This window comes from Lissotriton vulgaris, unplaced genomic scaffold, assembly GCF_964263255.1.
Source record: "Lissotriton vulgaris unplaced genomic scaffold, aLisVul1.2 SCAFFOLD_714, whole genome shotgun sequence".
Lineage (NCBI taxonomy): Eukaryota > Metazoa > Chordata > Amphibia > Caudata > Salamandridae > Lissotriton > Lissotriton vulgaris.
The window spans coordinates 749,695-762,996 of NW_028248223.1; the positions used below are offsets into that span (position 1 = coordinate 749,695).

The 13,302-nt window shown below is 33.5% G+C and overlaps 10 non-coding genes across 10 annotated transcripts; 5 read left to right on the forward strand and 5 right to left on the reverse strand.

The window, feature by feature from the left end:
- Positions 1–755: 755 nt before the first annotated feature.
- TRNAQ-CUG (transfer RNA glutamine (anticodon CUG)) lies at positions 756–827 on the reverse strand. Its single transcript has one exon. It is a non-coding gene; the product is annotated as a tRNA-Gln (tRNA).
- Positions 828–2,374: 1,547 nt separating this feature from the next.
- Positions 2,375–2,446, forward strand: TRNAQ-UUG (transfer RNA glutamine (anticodon UUG)). The gene has a single exon. It is a non-coding gene; the product is annotated as a tRNA-Gln (tRNA).
- Positions 2,447–3,272: 826 nt separating this feature from the next.
- On the reverse strand, positions 3,273–3,344 carry TRNAQ-CUG (transfer RNA glutamine (anticodon CUG)). Its single transcript has one exon. It is a non-coding gene; the product is annotated as a tRNA-Gln (tRNA).
- A 1,547-nt stretch (positions 3,345–4,891) lies between these two features.
- On the forward strand, positions 4,892–4,963 carry TRNAQ-UUG (transfer RNA glutamine (anticodon UUG)). The gene has a single exon. It is a non-coding gene; the product is annotated as a tRNA-Gln (tRNA).
- An 826-nt stretch (positions 4,964–5,789) lies between these two features.
- TRNAQ-CUG (transfer RNA glutamine (anticodon CUG)) lies at positions 5,790–5,861 on the reverse strand. The gene has a single exon. It is a non-coding gene; the product is annotated as a tRNA-Gln (tRNA).
- Positions 5,862–7,408: 1,547 nt separating this feature from the next.
- TRNAQ-UUG (transfer RNA glutamine (anticodon UUG)) lies at positions 7,409–7,480 on the forward strand. Its single transcript has one exon. It is a non-coding gene; the product is annotated as a tRNA-Gln (tRNA).
- An 826-nt stretch (positions 7,481–8,306) lies between these two features.
- Positions 8,307–8,378, reverse strand: TRNAQ-CUG (transfer RNA glutamine (anticodon CUG)). Its single transcript has one exon. It is a non-coding gene; the product is annotated as a tRNA-Gln (tRNA).
- A 1,547-nt stretch (positions 8,379–9,925) lies between these two features.
- On the forward strand, positions 9,926–9,997 carry TRNAQ-UUG (transfer RNA glutamine (anticodon UUG)). The gene has a single exon. It is a non-coding gene; the product is annotated as a tRNA-Gln (tRNA).
- An 826-nt stretch (positions 9,998–10,823) lies between these two features.
- TRNAQ-CUG (transfer RNA glutamine (anticodon CUG)) lies at positions 10,824–10,895 on the reverse strand. Its single transcript has one exon. It is a non-coding gene; the product is annotated as a tRNA-Gln (tRNA).
- A 1,547-nt stretch (positions 10,896–12,442) lies between these two features.
- Positions 12,443–12,514, forward strand: TRNAQ-UUG (transfer RNA glutamine (anticodon UUG)). Its single transcript has one exon. It is a non-coding gene; the product is annotated as a tRNA-Gln (tRNA).
- Positions 12,515–13,302: the final 788 nt, after the last annotated feature.

Below are 13,302 nucleotides of genomic sequence, written 5' to 3' on the forward strand. Positions count from 1 at the left end.
AGTGAAACATTAATTTATTGATTGTATTTTAAAAGTCTATTTGATGTGAGCAAATTATAGAACTTTTAGAAAACATGGAAATTAAATGGCTCAAAATAATGAGACATTTTGTGAGCTGACTCCGCTTTCTCAAACTCATTACAAGGGGCTGATGCAAGATATTACTTGTTTAAATCTTACTGGTATTGATAAGGGGAACAAGGAACTTTTTTAATTGGAAAGCCTTCATTAAAAGAAAACTTGAGGAATCAAATTGTGTATTTTGGGGGCAGAAGAGATGAACTTTTAAATAACAATCTTGAAATTCAGACACACAGATATTTACACTCTGTTTTTCTAAAGTAAATCCATAACCATGAAGTAGAATCTTTCGAAAGACATGTCAGATGTATTAATCTGAATTCCTCTTTCAAAGAAATGCACAATTAAATGCACTGTGTAAGTCAAGAATGTTGTCAGATAAGAAATCAGCAAAATTAACTATCTTATTACTGATCATACAGATGAGAAAGAAAAAGAACCTCCTGCTCAAATTGTGGATGGGAAAGAACAGTTTTTAGTTTTCAGCTTCTGTACTTATGTTTATGATTAATTCATTTCTTTATATTGTATTATCGCTATCTAGATGGATATAGCCATGTATACATAGATACATACTTATACGTTGATAAGTTTCAGTGTAAAGCTTTGACGTTATGTTTTTCCAAGTCCAAATTCTAAGAAATTAGTGAAATATTAAATCTCATAATTCAAGCAGGTCCCACCGAGATTTGAACTCGGATCGCTGGATTCAGAGTCCAGAGTGCTAACCATTACACCATGGAACCCAGCCATACACGAGAGCTTTTTCCATTGAGACAAAAGAGAGCGCATCAGTGCGGGGGCTTTTCTTACATTGATGAAAAGATATCTCAGTTGAATGCTCATAGTGTAAAGAGCGATAATATGATTTGATTCTTTTCAGCTACATTCTCCATAACAGTGTTAAATGTGCAAACGTTTATCAGGACATGCAATTTACAAAATAATGATCATCTTTGACTGAAGAATATTAAAACATTCTACATTTCCAAACTACTACATCCATTTCTCTGTCTCTCACATGGGTGGCTCCAAAGAGCAATGGTTGGCACTTTGGACTTTGCATGCAAAGGTACCAGTCCAATTCTTTGAGGTACTTCTTTACTACTCTTGACCTTTTCCATTTCTGTCATCTTTGTTTATTTATAGCTCTAATCCAACACCAGTAGGTTGAAAGAGACAAATATTGACTCCTTTCAAAATGTCCAACAGCTTGAACAAGTTACAGAAATACGAACTTTATAATACTTTTACATCACATTCCTAGACAAAGTAGTGTGACATTACAAAATCCTATCCTGTTTTTCTCACATGCATTTCAGAGGGCTGATTCCCAGCATTCCTTTTTGAAGATTTCCACACTATTGATAAGGCGAATATAGCACATTTTGAAAGAGATGTTTTCTTAAATCAAACCTAGAGAACCACAATGACGGTATCATTCAGATAGTAGAAATGTTTTTTGTATATTAGTATGGAAGTTGTGAAATAAAATATTTCTCATGCTGATTTTCAACAGTCGATCTGCAATCATGAAATATAAGCTTTTGCTTGGAGGCCTCAAAGGTACTGATCTAATTTTCTTTTTTAAAATTATTCACAGATCGTATGATATGCTTTGTACAAATCAACTATGTTGTTAGATCAAAATTGATTAAAAAGTGACTATCTCAATTTCAGGACATATAGACGAGGAAGGAGAAGGCGCTCATGTTTCAAATGCGGAGAGGCAACAACTGTTCATTATTTTCACCTCTATTAATTATATGTATTTTTATAATGTATATATTTATATTTTCCGATAAATATACATAGACATATAGCGATATATAGGGAGATACATACATATAAGTTGATACGTACAAGTTTATAAGTAAATGAGATGTTTTTCCAATTAATACTTCTAAGAACTGAATGGAAACAAAATCGTAAAGTTTAGATAAGTCCCACTGAGCTTTGTACTTAGATCCCTGTTTTCAGAGTCCAGATTGACAAGCATAACACCATCAACCCACCTGTACCAGGTTGAGCTTTCCGTTTTGACAGAAGAGATTGCATTCACAGGGAAATCTTAATTTTTATTGCAAAATCTTATCTCACATAAAAAGTACTGTTCAACAGAGTCATAGCGTTACTTGAGTCCTTTGTGCAACATACTTCCCTAACATAGTTCAATGGGCAAAAGTTGAACAGAATAGAAAAGTAATACAATTCTGTTTGTCTTTGACTGTAGAAAATAAAAAATGTGAAATGTCCACATTGCTGCAGCAATTTGCTCCCCTGTCACATGGGAGGTTCCATGGTGTAATGGTTAGCACTTTGGACTTTGAATCCAAGGATCCGAGTTCAAATCTCGGTGGGACCACTTTCATGACTTATGACCAAATCTTTTTCTGTCAAGTGTATTCATAAATATCATAAATCTAACACGGGTAGAGTGAAACATTAATTTATTGATTGTATTTTAAAAGTCTATTTGATGTGAGCAAATTATAGAACTTTTAGAAAACATGGAAATTAAATGGCTCAAAATAATGAGACATTTTGTGAGCTGACTCCGCTTTCTCAAACTCATTACAAGGGGCTGATGCAAGATATTACTTGTTTAAATCTTACTGGTATTGATAAGGGGAACAAGGAACTTTTTTAATTGGAAAGCCTTCATTAAAAGAAAACTTGAGGAATCAAATTGTGTATTTTGGGGGCAGAAGAGATGAACTTTTAAATAACAATCTTGAAATTCAGACACACAGATATTTACACTCTGTTTTTCTAAAGTAAATCCATAACCATGAAGTAGAATCTTTCGAAAGACATGTCAGATGTATTAATCTGAATTCCTCTTTCAAAGAAATGCACAATTAAATGCACTGTGTAAGTCAAGAATGTTGTCAGATAAGAAATCAGCAAAATTAACTATCTTATTACTGATCATACAGATGAGAAAGAAAAAGAACCTCCTGCTCAAATTGTGGATGAGAAAGAACAGTTTTTAGTTTTCAGCTTCTGTACTTATGTTTATGATTAATTCATTTCTTTATATTGTATTATCGCTATCTAGATGGATATAGCCATGTATACATAGATACATACTTATACGTTGATAAGTTTCAGTGTAAAGCTTTGACGTTATGTTTTTCCAAGTCCAAATTCTAAGAAATTAGTGAAATATTAAATCTCATAATTCAAGCAGGTCCCACCGAGATTTGAACTCGGATCGCTGGATTCAGAGTCCAGAGTGCTAACCATTACACCATGGAACCCAGCCATACACGAGAGCTTTTTCCATTGAGACAAAAGAGAGCGCATCAGTGCGGGGGCTTTTCTTACATTGATGAAAAGATATCTCAGTTGAATGCTCATAGTGTAAAGAGCGATAATATGATTTGATTCTTTTCAGCTACATTCTCCATAACAGTGTTAAATGTGCAAACGTTTATCAGGACATGCAATTTACAAAATAATGATCATCTTTGACTGAAGAATATTAAAACATTCTACATTTCCAAACTACTACATCCATTTCTCTGTCTCTCACATGGGTGGCTCCAAAGAGCAATGGTTGGCACTTTGGACTTTGCATGCAAAGGTACCAGTCCAATTCTTTGAGGTACTTCTTTACTACTCTTGACCTTTTCCATTTCTGTCATCTTTGTTTATTTATAGCTCTAATCCAACACCAGTAGGTTGAAAGAGACAAATATTGACTCCTTTCAAAATGTCCAACAGCTTGAACAAGTTACAGAAATACGAACTTTATAATACTTTTACATCACATTCCTAGACAAAGTAGTGTGACATTACAAAATCCTATCCTGTTTTTCTCACATGCATTTCAGAGGGCTGATTCCCAGCATTCCTTTTTGAAGATTTCCACACTATTGATAAGGCGAATATAGCACATTTTGAAAGAGATGTTTTCTTAAATCAAACCTAGAGAACCACAATGACGGTATCATTCAGATAGTAGAAATGTTTTTTGTATATTAGTATGGAAGTTGTGAAATAAAATATTTCTCATGCTGATTTTCAACAGTCGATCTGCAATCATGAAATATAAGCTTTTGCTTGGAGGCCTCAAAGGTACTGATCTAATTTTCTTTTTTAAAATTATTCACAGATCGTATGATATGCTTTGTACAAATCAACTATGTTGTTAGATCAAAATTGATTAAAAAGTGACTATCTCAATTTCAGGACATATAGACGAGGAAGGAGAAGGCGCTCATGTTTCAAATGCGGAGAGGCAACAACTGTTCATTATTTTCACCTCTATTAATTATATGTATTTTTATAATGTATATATTTATATTTTCCGATAAATATACATAGACATATAGCGATATATAGGGAGATACATACATATAAGTTGATACGTACAAGTTTATAAGTAAATGAGATGTTTTTCCAATTAATACTTCTAAGAACTGAATGGAAACAAAATCGTAAAGTTTAGATAAGTCCCACTGAGCTTTGTACTTAGATCCCTGTTTTCAGAGTCCAGATTGACAAGCATAACACCATCAACCCACCTGTACCAGGTTGAGCTTTCCGTTTTGACAGAAGAGATTGCATTCACAGGGAAATCTTAATTTTTATTGCAAAATCTTATCTCACATAAAAAGTACTGTTAAACAGAGTCATAGCGTTACTTGAGTCCTTTGTGCAACATACTTCCCTAACATAGTTCAATGGGCAAAAGTTGAACAGAATAGAAAAGTAATACAATTCTGTTTGTCTTTGACTGTAGAAAATAAAAAATGTGAAATGTCCACATTGCTGCAGCAATTTGCTCCCCTGTCACATGGGAGGTTCCATGGTGTAATGGTTAGCACTTTGGACTTTGAATCCAAGGATCCGAGTTCAAATCTCGGTGGGACCACTTTCATGACTTATGACCAAATCTTTTTCTGTCAAGTGTATTCATAAATATCATAAATCTAACACGGGTAGAGTGAAACATTAATTTATTGATTGTATTTTAAAAGTCTATTTGATGTGAGCAAATTATAGAACTTTTAGAAAACATGGAAATTAAATGGCTCAAAATAATGAGACATTTTGTGAGCTGACTCTGTTTTCTCAAACTCATCACAAGGGGCTGATGCAAGATATTACTTGTTTAAATCTTACTGTTATTGATAAGGGGAACAAGGAACTTTTTTAATTGGAAAGCCTTCATTAAAAGAAAACTTGAGGAATCAAATTGTGTATTTTGGGGGCAGAAGAGATGAACTTTTAAATAACAATCTTGAAATTCAGACACACAGATATTTACACTCTGTTTTTCTAAAGTAAATCCATAACCATGAAGTAGAATCTTTCGAAAGACATGTCAGATGTATTAATCTGAATTCCTCTTTCAAAGAAATGCACAATTAAATGCACTGTGTAAGTCAAGAATGTTGTCAGATAAGAAATCAGCAAAATTAACTATCTTATTACTGATCATACAGATGAGAAAGAAAAAGAACCTCTTGCTCAAATTGTGGATGGGAAAGAACAGTTTTTAGCTTTCAGCTTCTGTACTTATGTTTATGATTAATTCATTTCTTTATATTGTATTATCGCTATCTAGATGGATATAGCCATGTATACATAGATACATACTTATACGTTGATAAGTTTCAGTATAAAGCTTTGACGTTATGTTTTTCCAAGTCCAAATTCTAAGAAATTAGTGAAATATTAAATCTCATAATTCAAGCAGGTCCCACCGAGATTTGAACTCGGATCGCTGGATTCAGAGTCCAGAGTGCTAACCATTACACCATGGAACCCCGCCATACATGAGGGCTTTTTCCATTGAGACAAAAGAGAGCGCATCAGTGCGGGGGCTTTTCTTACATTGATGAAAAGATATCTCAGTTGAATGCTCATAGTGTAAAGAGCGATAATGTGATTTGATTCTTTTCAGCTACATTCTTCATAACAGTGTTAAATGTGCAAACGTTTATCAGGGCATGCAATTTACAAAATAATGATCATCTTTGACTGAAGAATATTAAAACATTCTACATTTCCAAACTACTACATCCATTTCTCTGTCTCTCACATGGGTGGCTCCAAAGAGCAATGGTTGGCACTTTGGACTTTGCATGCAAAGGTACCAGTCCAATTCTTTGAGGTACTTCTTTACTACTCTTGACCTTTTCCATTTCTGTCATCTTTGTTTATTTATAGCTCTAATCCAACACCAGTAGGTTGAAAGAGACAAATATTGACTCCTTTCAAAATGTCCAACAGCTTGAACAAGTTACAGAAATACGAACTTTATAATACTTTTACATCACATTCCTAGACAAAGTAGTGTGACATTACAAAATCCTATCCTGTTTTTCTCACATGCATTTCAGAGGGCTGATTCCCAGCATTCCTTTTTGAAGATTTCCACACTATTGATAAGGCGAATATAGCACATTTTGAAAGAGATGTTTTCTTAAATCAAACCTAGAGAACCACAATGACGGTATCATTCAGATAGTAGAAATGTTTTTTGTATATTAGTATGGAAGTTGTGAAATAAAATATTTCTCATGCTGATTTTCAACAGTCGATCTGCAATCATGAAATATAAGCTTTTGCTTGGAGGCCTCAAAGGTACTGATCTAATTTTCTTTTTTAAAATTATTCACAGATCGTATGATATGCTTTGTACAAATCAACTATGTTGTTAGATCAAAATTGATTAAAAAGTGACTATCTCAATTTCAGGACATATAGACGAGGAAGGAGAAGGCGCTCATGTTTCAAATGCGGAGAGGCAACAACTGTTCATTATTTTCACCTCTATTAATTATATGTATTTTTATAATGTATATATTTATATTTTCCGATAAATATACATAGACATATAGCGATATATAGGGAGATACATACATATAAGTTGATACGTACAAGTTTATAAGTAAATGCGATGTTTTTCCAATTAATACTTCTAAGAACTGAATGGAAACAAAATCGTAAAGTTTAGATAAGTCCCACTGAGCTTTGTACTTAGATCCCTGTTTTCAGAGTCCAGATTGACAAGCATAACACCATCAACCCACCTGTACCAGGTTGAGCTTTCCGTTTTGACAGAAGAGATTGCATTCACAGGGAAATCTTAATTTTTATTGCAAAATCTTATCTCACATAAAAAGTACTGTTAAACAGAGTCATAGCGTTACTTGAGTCCTTTGTGCAACATACTTCCCTAACATAGTTCAATGGGCAAAAGTTGAACAGAATAGAAAAGTAATACAATTCTGTTTGTCTTTGACTGTAGAAAATAAAAAATGTGAAATGTCCACATTGCTGCAGCAATTTGCTCCCCTGTCACATGGGAGGTTCCATGGTGTAATGGTTAGCACTTTGGACTTTGAATCCAAGGATCCGAGTTCAAATCTCGGTGGGACCACTTTCATGACTTATGACCAAATCTTTTTCTGTCAAGTGTATTCATAAATATCATAAATCTAACACGGGTAGAGTGAAACATTAATTTATTGATTGTATTTTAAAAGTCTATTTGATGTGAGCAAATTATAGAACTTTTAGAAAACATGGAAATTAAATGGCTCAAAATAATGAGACATTTTGTGAGCTGACTCTGTTTTCTCAAACTCATCACAAGGGGCTGATGCAAGATATTACTTGTTTAAATCTTACTGTTATTGATAAGGGGAACAAGGAACTTTTTTAATTGGAAAGCCTTCATTAAAAGAAAACTTGAGGAATCAAATTGTGTATTTTGGGGGCAGAAGAGATGAACTTTTAAATAACAATCTTGAAATTCAGACACACAGATATTTACACTCTGTTTTTCTAAAGTAAATCCATAACCATGAAGTAGAATCTTTCGAAAGACATGTCAGATGTATTAATCTGAATTCCTCTTTCAAAGAAATGCACAATTAAATGCACTGTGTAAGTCAAGAATGTTGTCAGATAAGAAATCAGCAAAATTAACTATCTTATTACTGATCATACAGATGAGAAAGAAAAAGAACCTCTTGCTCAAATTGTGGATGGGAAAGAACAGTTTTTAGCTTTCAGCTTCTGTACTTATGTTTATGATTAATTCATTTCTTTATATTGTATTATCGCTATCTAGATGGATATAGCCATGTATACATAGATACATACTTATACGTTGATAAGTTTCAGTATAAAGCTTTGACGTTATGTTTTTCCAAGTCCAAATTCTAAGAAATTAGTGAAATATTAAATCTCATAATTCAAGCAGGTCCCACCGAGATTTGAACTCGGATCGCTGGATTCAGAGTCCAGAGTGCTAACCATTACACCATGGAACCCCGCCATACATGAGGGCTTTTTCCATTGAGACAAAAGAGAGCGCATCAGTGCGGGGGCTTTTCTTACATTGATGAAAAGATATCTCAGTTGAATGCTCATAGTGTAAAGAGCGATAATGTGATTTGATTCTTTTCAGCTACATTCTTCATAACAGTGTTAAATGTGCAAACGTTTATCAGGGCATGCAATTTACAAAATAATGATCATCTTTGACTGAAGAATATTAAAACATTCTACATTTCCAAACTACTACATCCATTTCTCTGTCTCTCACATGGGTGGCTCCAAAGAGCAATGGTTGGCACTTTGGACTTTGCATGCAAAGGTACCAGTCCAATTCTTTGAGGTACTTCTTTACTACTCTTGACCTTTTCCATTTCTGTCATCTTTGTTTATTGATAGCTCTAATCCAACACCAGTAGGTTGAAAGAGACAAATATTGACTCCTTTCAAAATGTCCAACAGCTTGAACAAGTTACAGAAATACGAACTTTATAATACTTTTACATCACATTCCTAGACAAAGTAGTGTGACATTACAAAATCCTATCCTGTTTTTCTCACATGCATTTCAGAGGGCTGATTCCCAGCATTCCTTTTTGAAGATTTCCACACTATTGATAAGGCGAATATAGCACATTTTGAAAGAGATGTTTTCTTAAATCAAACCTAGAGAACCACAATGACGGTATCATTCAGATAGTAGAAATGTTTTTTGTATATTAGTATGGAAGTTGTGAAATAAAATATTTCTCATGCTGATTTTCAACAGTCGATCTGCAATCATGAAATATAAGCTTTTGCTTGGAGGCCTCAAAGGTACTGATCTAATTTTCTTTTTTAAAATTATTCACAGATCGTATGATATGCTTTGTACAAATCAACTATGTTGTTAGATCAAAATTGATTAAAAAGTGACTATCTCAATTTCAGGACATATAGACGAGGAAGGAGAAGGCGCTCATGTTTCAAATGCGGAGAGGCAACAACTGTTCATTATTTTCACCTCTATTAATTATATGTATTTTTATAATGTATATATTTATATTTTCCGATAAATATACATAGACATATAGCGATATATAGGGAGATACATACATATAAGTTGATACGTACAAGTTTATAAGTAAATGAGATGTTTTTCCAATTAATACTTCTAAGAACTGAATGGAAACAAAATCGTAAAGTTTAGATAAGTCCCACTGAGCTTTGTACTTAGATCCCTGTTTTCAGAGTCCAGATTGACAAGCATAACACCATCAACCCACCTGTACCAGGTTGAGCTTTCCGTTTTGACAGAAGAGATTGCATTCACAGGGAAATCTTAATTTTTATTGCAAAATCTTATCTCACATAAAAAGTACTGTTCAACAGAGTCATAGCGTTACTTGAGTCCTTTGTGCAACATACTTCCCTAACATAGTTCAATGGGCAAAAGTTGAACAGAATAGAAAAGTAATACAATTCTGTTTGTCTTTGACTGTAGAAAATAAAAAATGTGAAATGTCCACATTGCTGCAGCAATTTGCTCCCCTGTCACATGGGAGGTTCCATGGTGTAATGGTTAGCACTTTGGACTTTGAATCCAAGGATCCGAGTTCAAATCTCGGTGGGACCACTTTCATGACTTATGACCAAATCTTTTTCTGTCAAGTGTATTCATAAATATCATAAATCTAACACGGGTAGAGTGAAACATTAATTTATTGATTGTATTTTAAAAGTCTATTTGATGTGAGCAAATTATAGAACTTTTAGAAAACATGGAAATTAAATGGCTCAAAATAATGAGACATTTTGTGAGCTGACTCTGTTTTCTCAAACTCATCACAAGGGGCTGATGCAAGATATTACTTGTTTAAATCTTACTGTTATTGATAAGGGGAACAAGGAACTTTTTTAATTGGAAAGCCTTCATTAAAAGAAAACTTGAGGAATCAAATTGTGTATTTTGGGGGCAGAAGAGATGAACTTTTAAATAACAATCTTGAAATTCAGACACACAGATATTTACACTCTGTTTTTCTAAAGTAAATCCATAACCATGAAGTAGAATCTTTCGAAAGACATGTCAGATGTATTAATCTGAATTCCTCTTTCAAAGAAATGCACAATTAAATGCACTGTGTAAGTCAAGAATGTTGTCAGATAAGAAATCAGCAAAATTAACTATCTTATTACTGATCATACAGATGAGAAAGAAAAAGAACCTCCTGCTCAAATTGTGGATGGGAAAGAACAGTTTTTAGTTTTCAGCTTCTGTACTTATGTTTATGATTAATTCATTTCTTTATATTGTATTATCGCTATCTAGATGGATATAGCCATGTATACATAGATACATACTTATACGTTGATAAGTTTCAGTATAAAGCTTTGACGTTATGTTTTTCCAAGTCCAAATTCTAAGAAATTAGTGAAATATTAAATCTCATAATTCAAGCAGGTCCCACCGAGATTTGAACTCGGATCGCTGGATTCAGAGTCCAGAGTGCTAACCATTACACCATGGAACCCAGCCATACACGAGAGCTTTTTCCATTGAGACAAAAGAGAGCGCATCAGTGCGGGGGCTTTTCTTACATTGATGAAAAGATATCTCAGTTGAATGCTCATAGTGTAAAGAGCGATAATATGATTTGATTCTTTTCAGCTACATTCTCCATAACAGTGTTAAATGTGCAAACGTTTATCAGGACATGCAATTTACAAAATAATGATCATCTTTGAATGAAGAATATTAAAACATTCTACATTTCCAAACTACTACATCCATTTCTCTGTCTCTCACATGGGTGGCTCCAAAGAGCAATGGTTGGCACTTTGGACTTTGCATGCAAAGGTACCAGTCCAATTCTTTGAGGTACTTCTTTACTACTCTTGACCTTTTCCATTTCTGTCATCTTTGTTTATTGATAGCTCTAATCCAACACCAGTAGGTTGAAAGAGACAAATATTGACTCCTTTCAAAATGTCCAACAGCTTGAACAAGTTACAGAAATACGAACTTTATAATACTTTTACATCACATTCCTAGACAAAATAGTGTGACATTACAAAATCCTATCCTGTTTTTCTCAAATGCATTTCAGAGGGCTGATTCCCAGCATTCCTTTTTGAAGATTTCCACACTATTGATAAGGCGAATATAGCACATTTTGAAAGAGATGTTTTCTTAAATCAAACCTAGAGAACCACAATGACGGTATCATTCAGATAGTAGAAATGTTTTTTGTATATTAGTATGGAAGTTGTGAAATAAAACATTTCTCATGCTGATTTTCAACAGTCGATCTGCAATCATGAAATATAAGCTTTTGCTTGGAGGCCTCAAAGGTACTGATCTAATTTTCTTTTTTAAAATTATTCACAGATCGTATGATATGCTTTGTACAAATCAACTATGTTGTTAGATCAAAATTGATTAAAAAGTGACTATCTCAATTTCAGGACATATAGAAGAGGAAGGAGAAGGCGCTCATGTTTCAAATGCGGAGAGGCAACAACTGTTCATTATTTTCACCTCTATTAATTATATGTATTTTTATAATGTATATATTTATATTTTCCGATAAATATACATAGACATATAGCGATATATAGGGAGATACATACATATAAGTTGATACGTACAAGTTTATAAGTAAATGAGATGTTTTTCCAATTAATACTTCTAAGAACTGAATGGAAACAAAATCGTAAAGTTTAGATAAGTCCCACTGAGCTTTGTTCTTAGATCCCTGTTTTCAGAGTCCAGATTGACAAGCATAACACCATCAACCCACCTGTACCAGGTTGAGCTTTCCGTTTTGACAGAAGAGATTGCATTCACAGGGAAATCTTAATTTTTATTGCAAAATCTTATCTCACATAAAAAGTACTGTTCAACAGAGTCATAGCGTTACTTGAGTCCTTTGTGCAACATACTTCCCTAACATAGTTCAATGGGCAAAAGTTGAACAGAATAGAAAAGTAATACAATTCTGTTTGTCTTTGACTGTAGAAAATAAAAAATGTGAAATGTCCACATTGCTGCAGCAATTTGCTCCCCTGTCACATGGGAGGTTCCATGGTGTAATGGTTAGCACTTTGGACTTTGAATCCAAGGATCCGAGTTCAAATCTCGGTGGGACCACTTTCATGACTTATGACCAAATCTTTTTCTGTCAAGTGTATTCATAAATATCATAAATCTAACACGGGTAGAGTGAAACATTAATTTATTGATTGTATTTTAAAAGTCTATTTGATGTGAGCAAATTATAGAACTTTTAGAAAACATGGAAATTAAATGGCTCAAAATAATGAGACATTTTGTGAGCTAACTCTGTTTTCTCAAACTCATCACAAGGGGCTGATGCAAGATATTACTTGTTTAAATCTTACTGTTATTGATAAGGGGAACAAGGAACTTTTTTAATTGGAAAGCCTTCATTAAAAGAAAACTTGAGGAATCAAATTGTGTATTTTGGGGGCAGAAGAGATGAACTTTTAAATAACAATCTTGAAATTCAGACACACAGATATTTACACTCTGTTTTTCTAAAGTAAATCCATAACCATGAAGTAGAATCTTTCGAAAGACATGTCAGATGTATTAATCTGAATTCCTCTTTCAAAGAAATGCACAATTAAATGCACTGTGTAAGTCAAGAATGTTGTCAGATAAGAAATCAGCAAAATTAACTATCTTATTACTGATCATACAGATGAGAAAGAAAAAGAACCTCCTGCTCAAATTGTGGATGGGAAAGAACAGTTTTTAGTTTTCAGCTTCTGTACTTATGTTTATGATTAATTCATTTCTTTATATTGTATTATCGCTATCTAGATGGATATAGCCATGTATACATAGATACATACTTATACGTTGATAAGTTTCAGTATAAAGCTTTGACGTTATGTTTTTCCAAGTCCAAATTC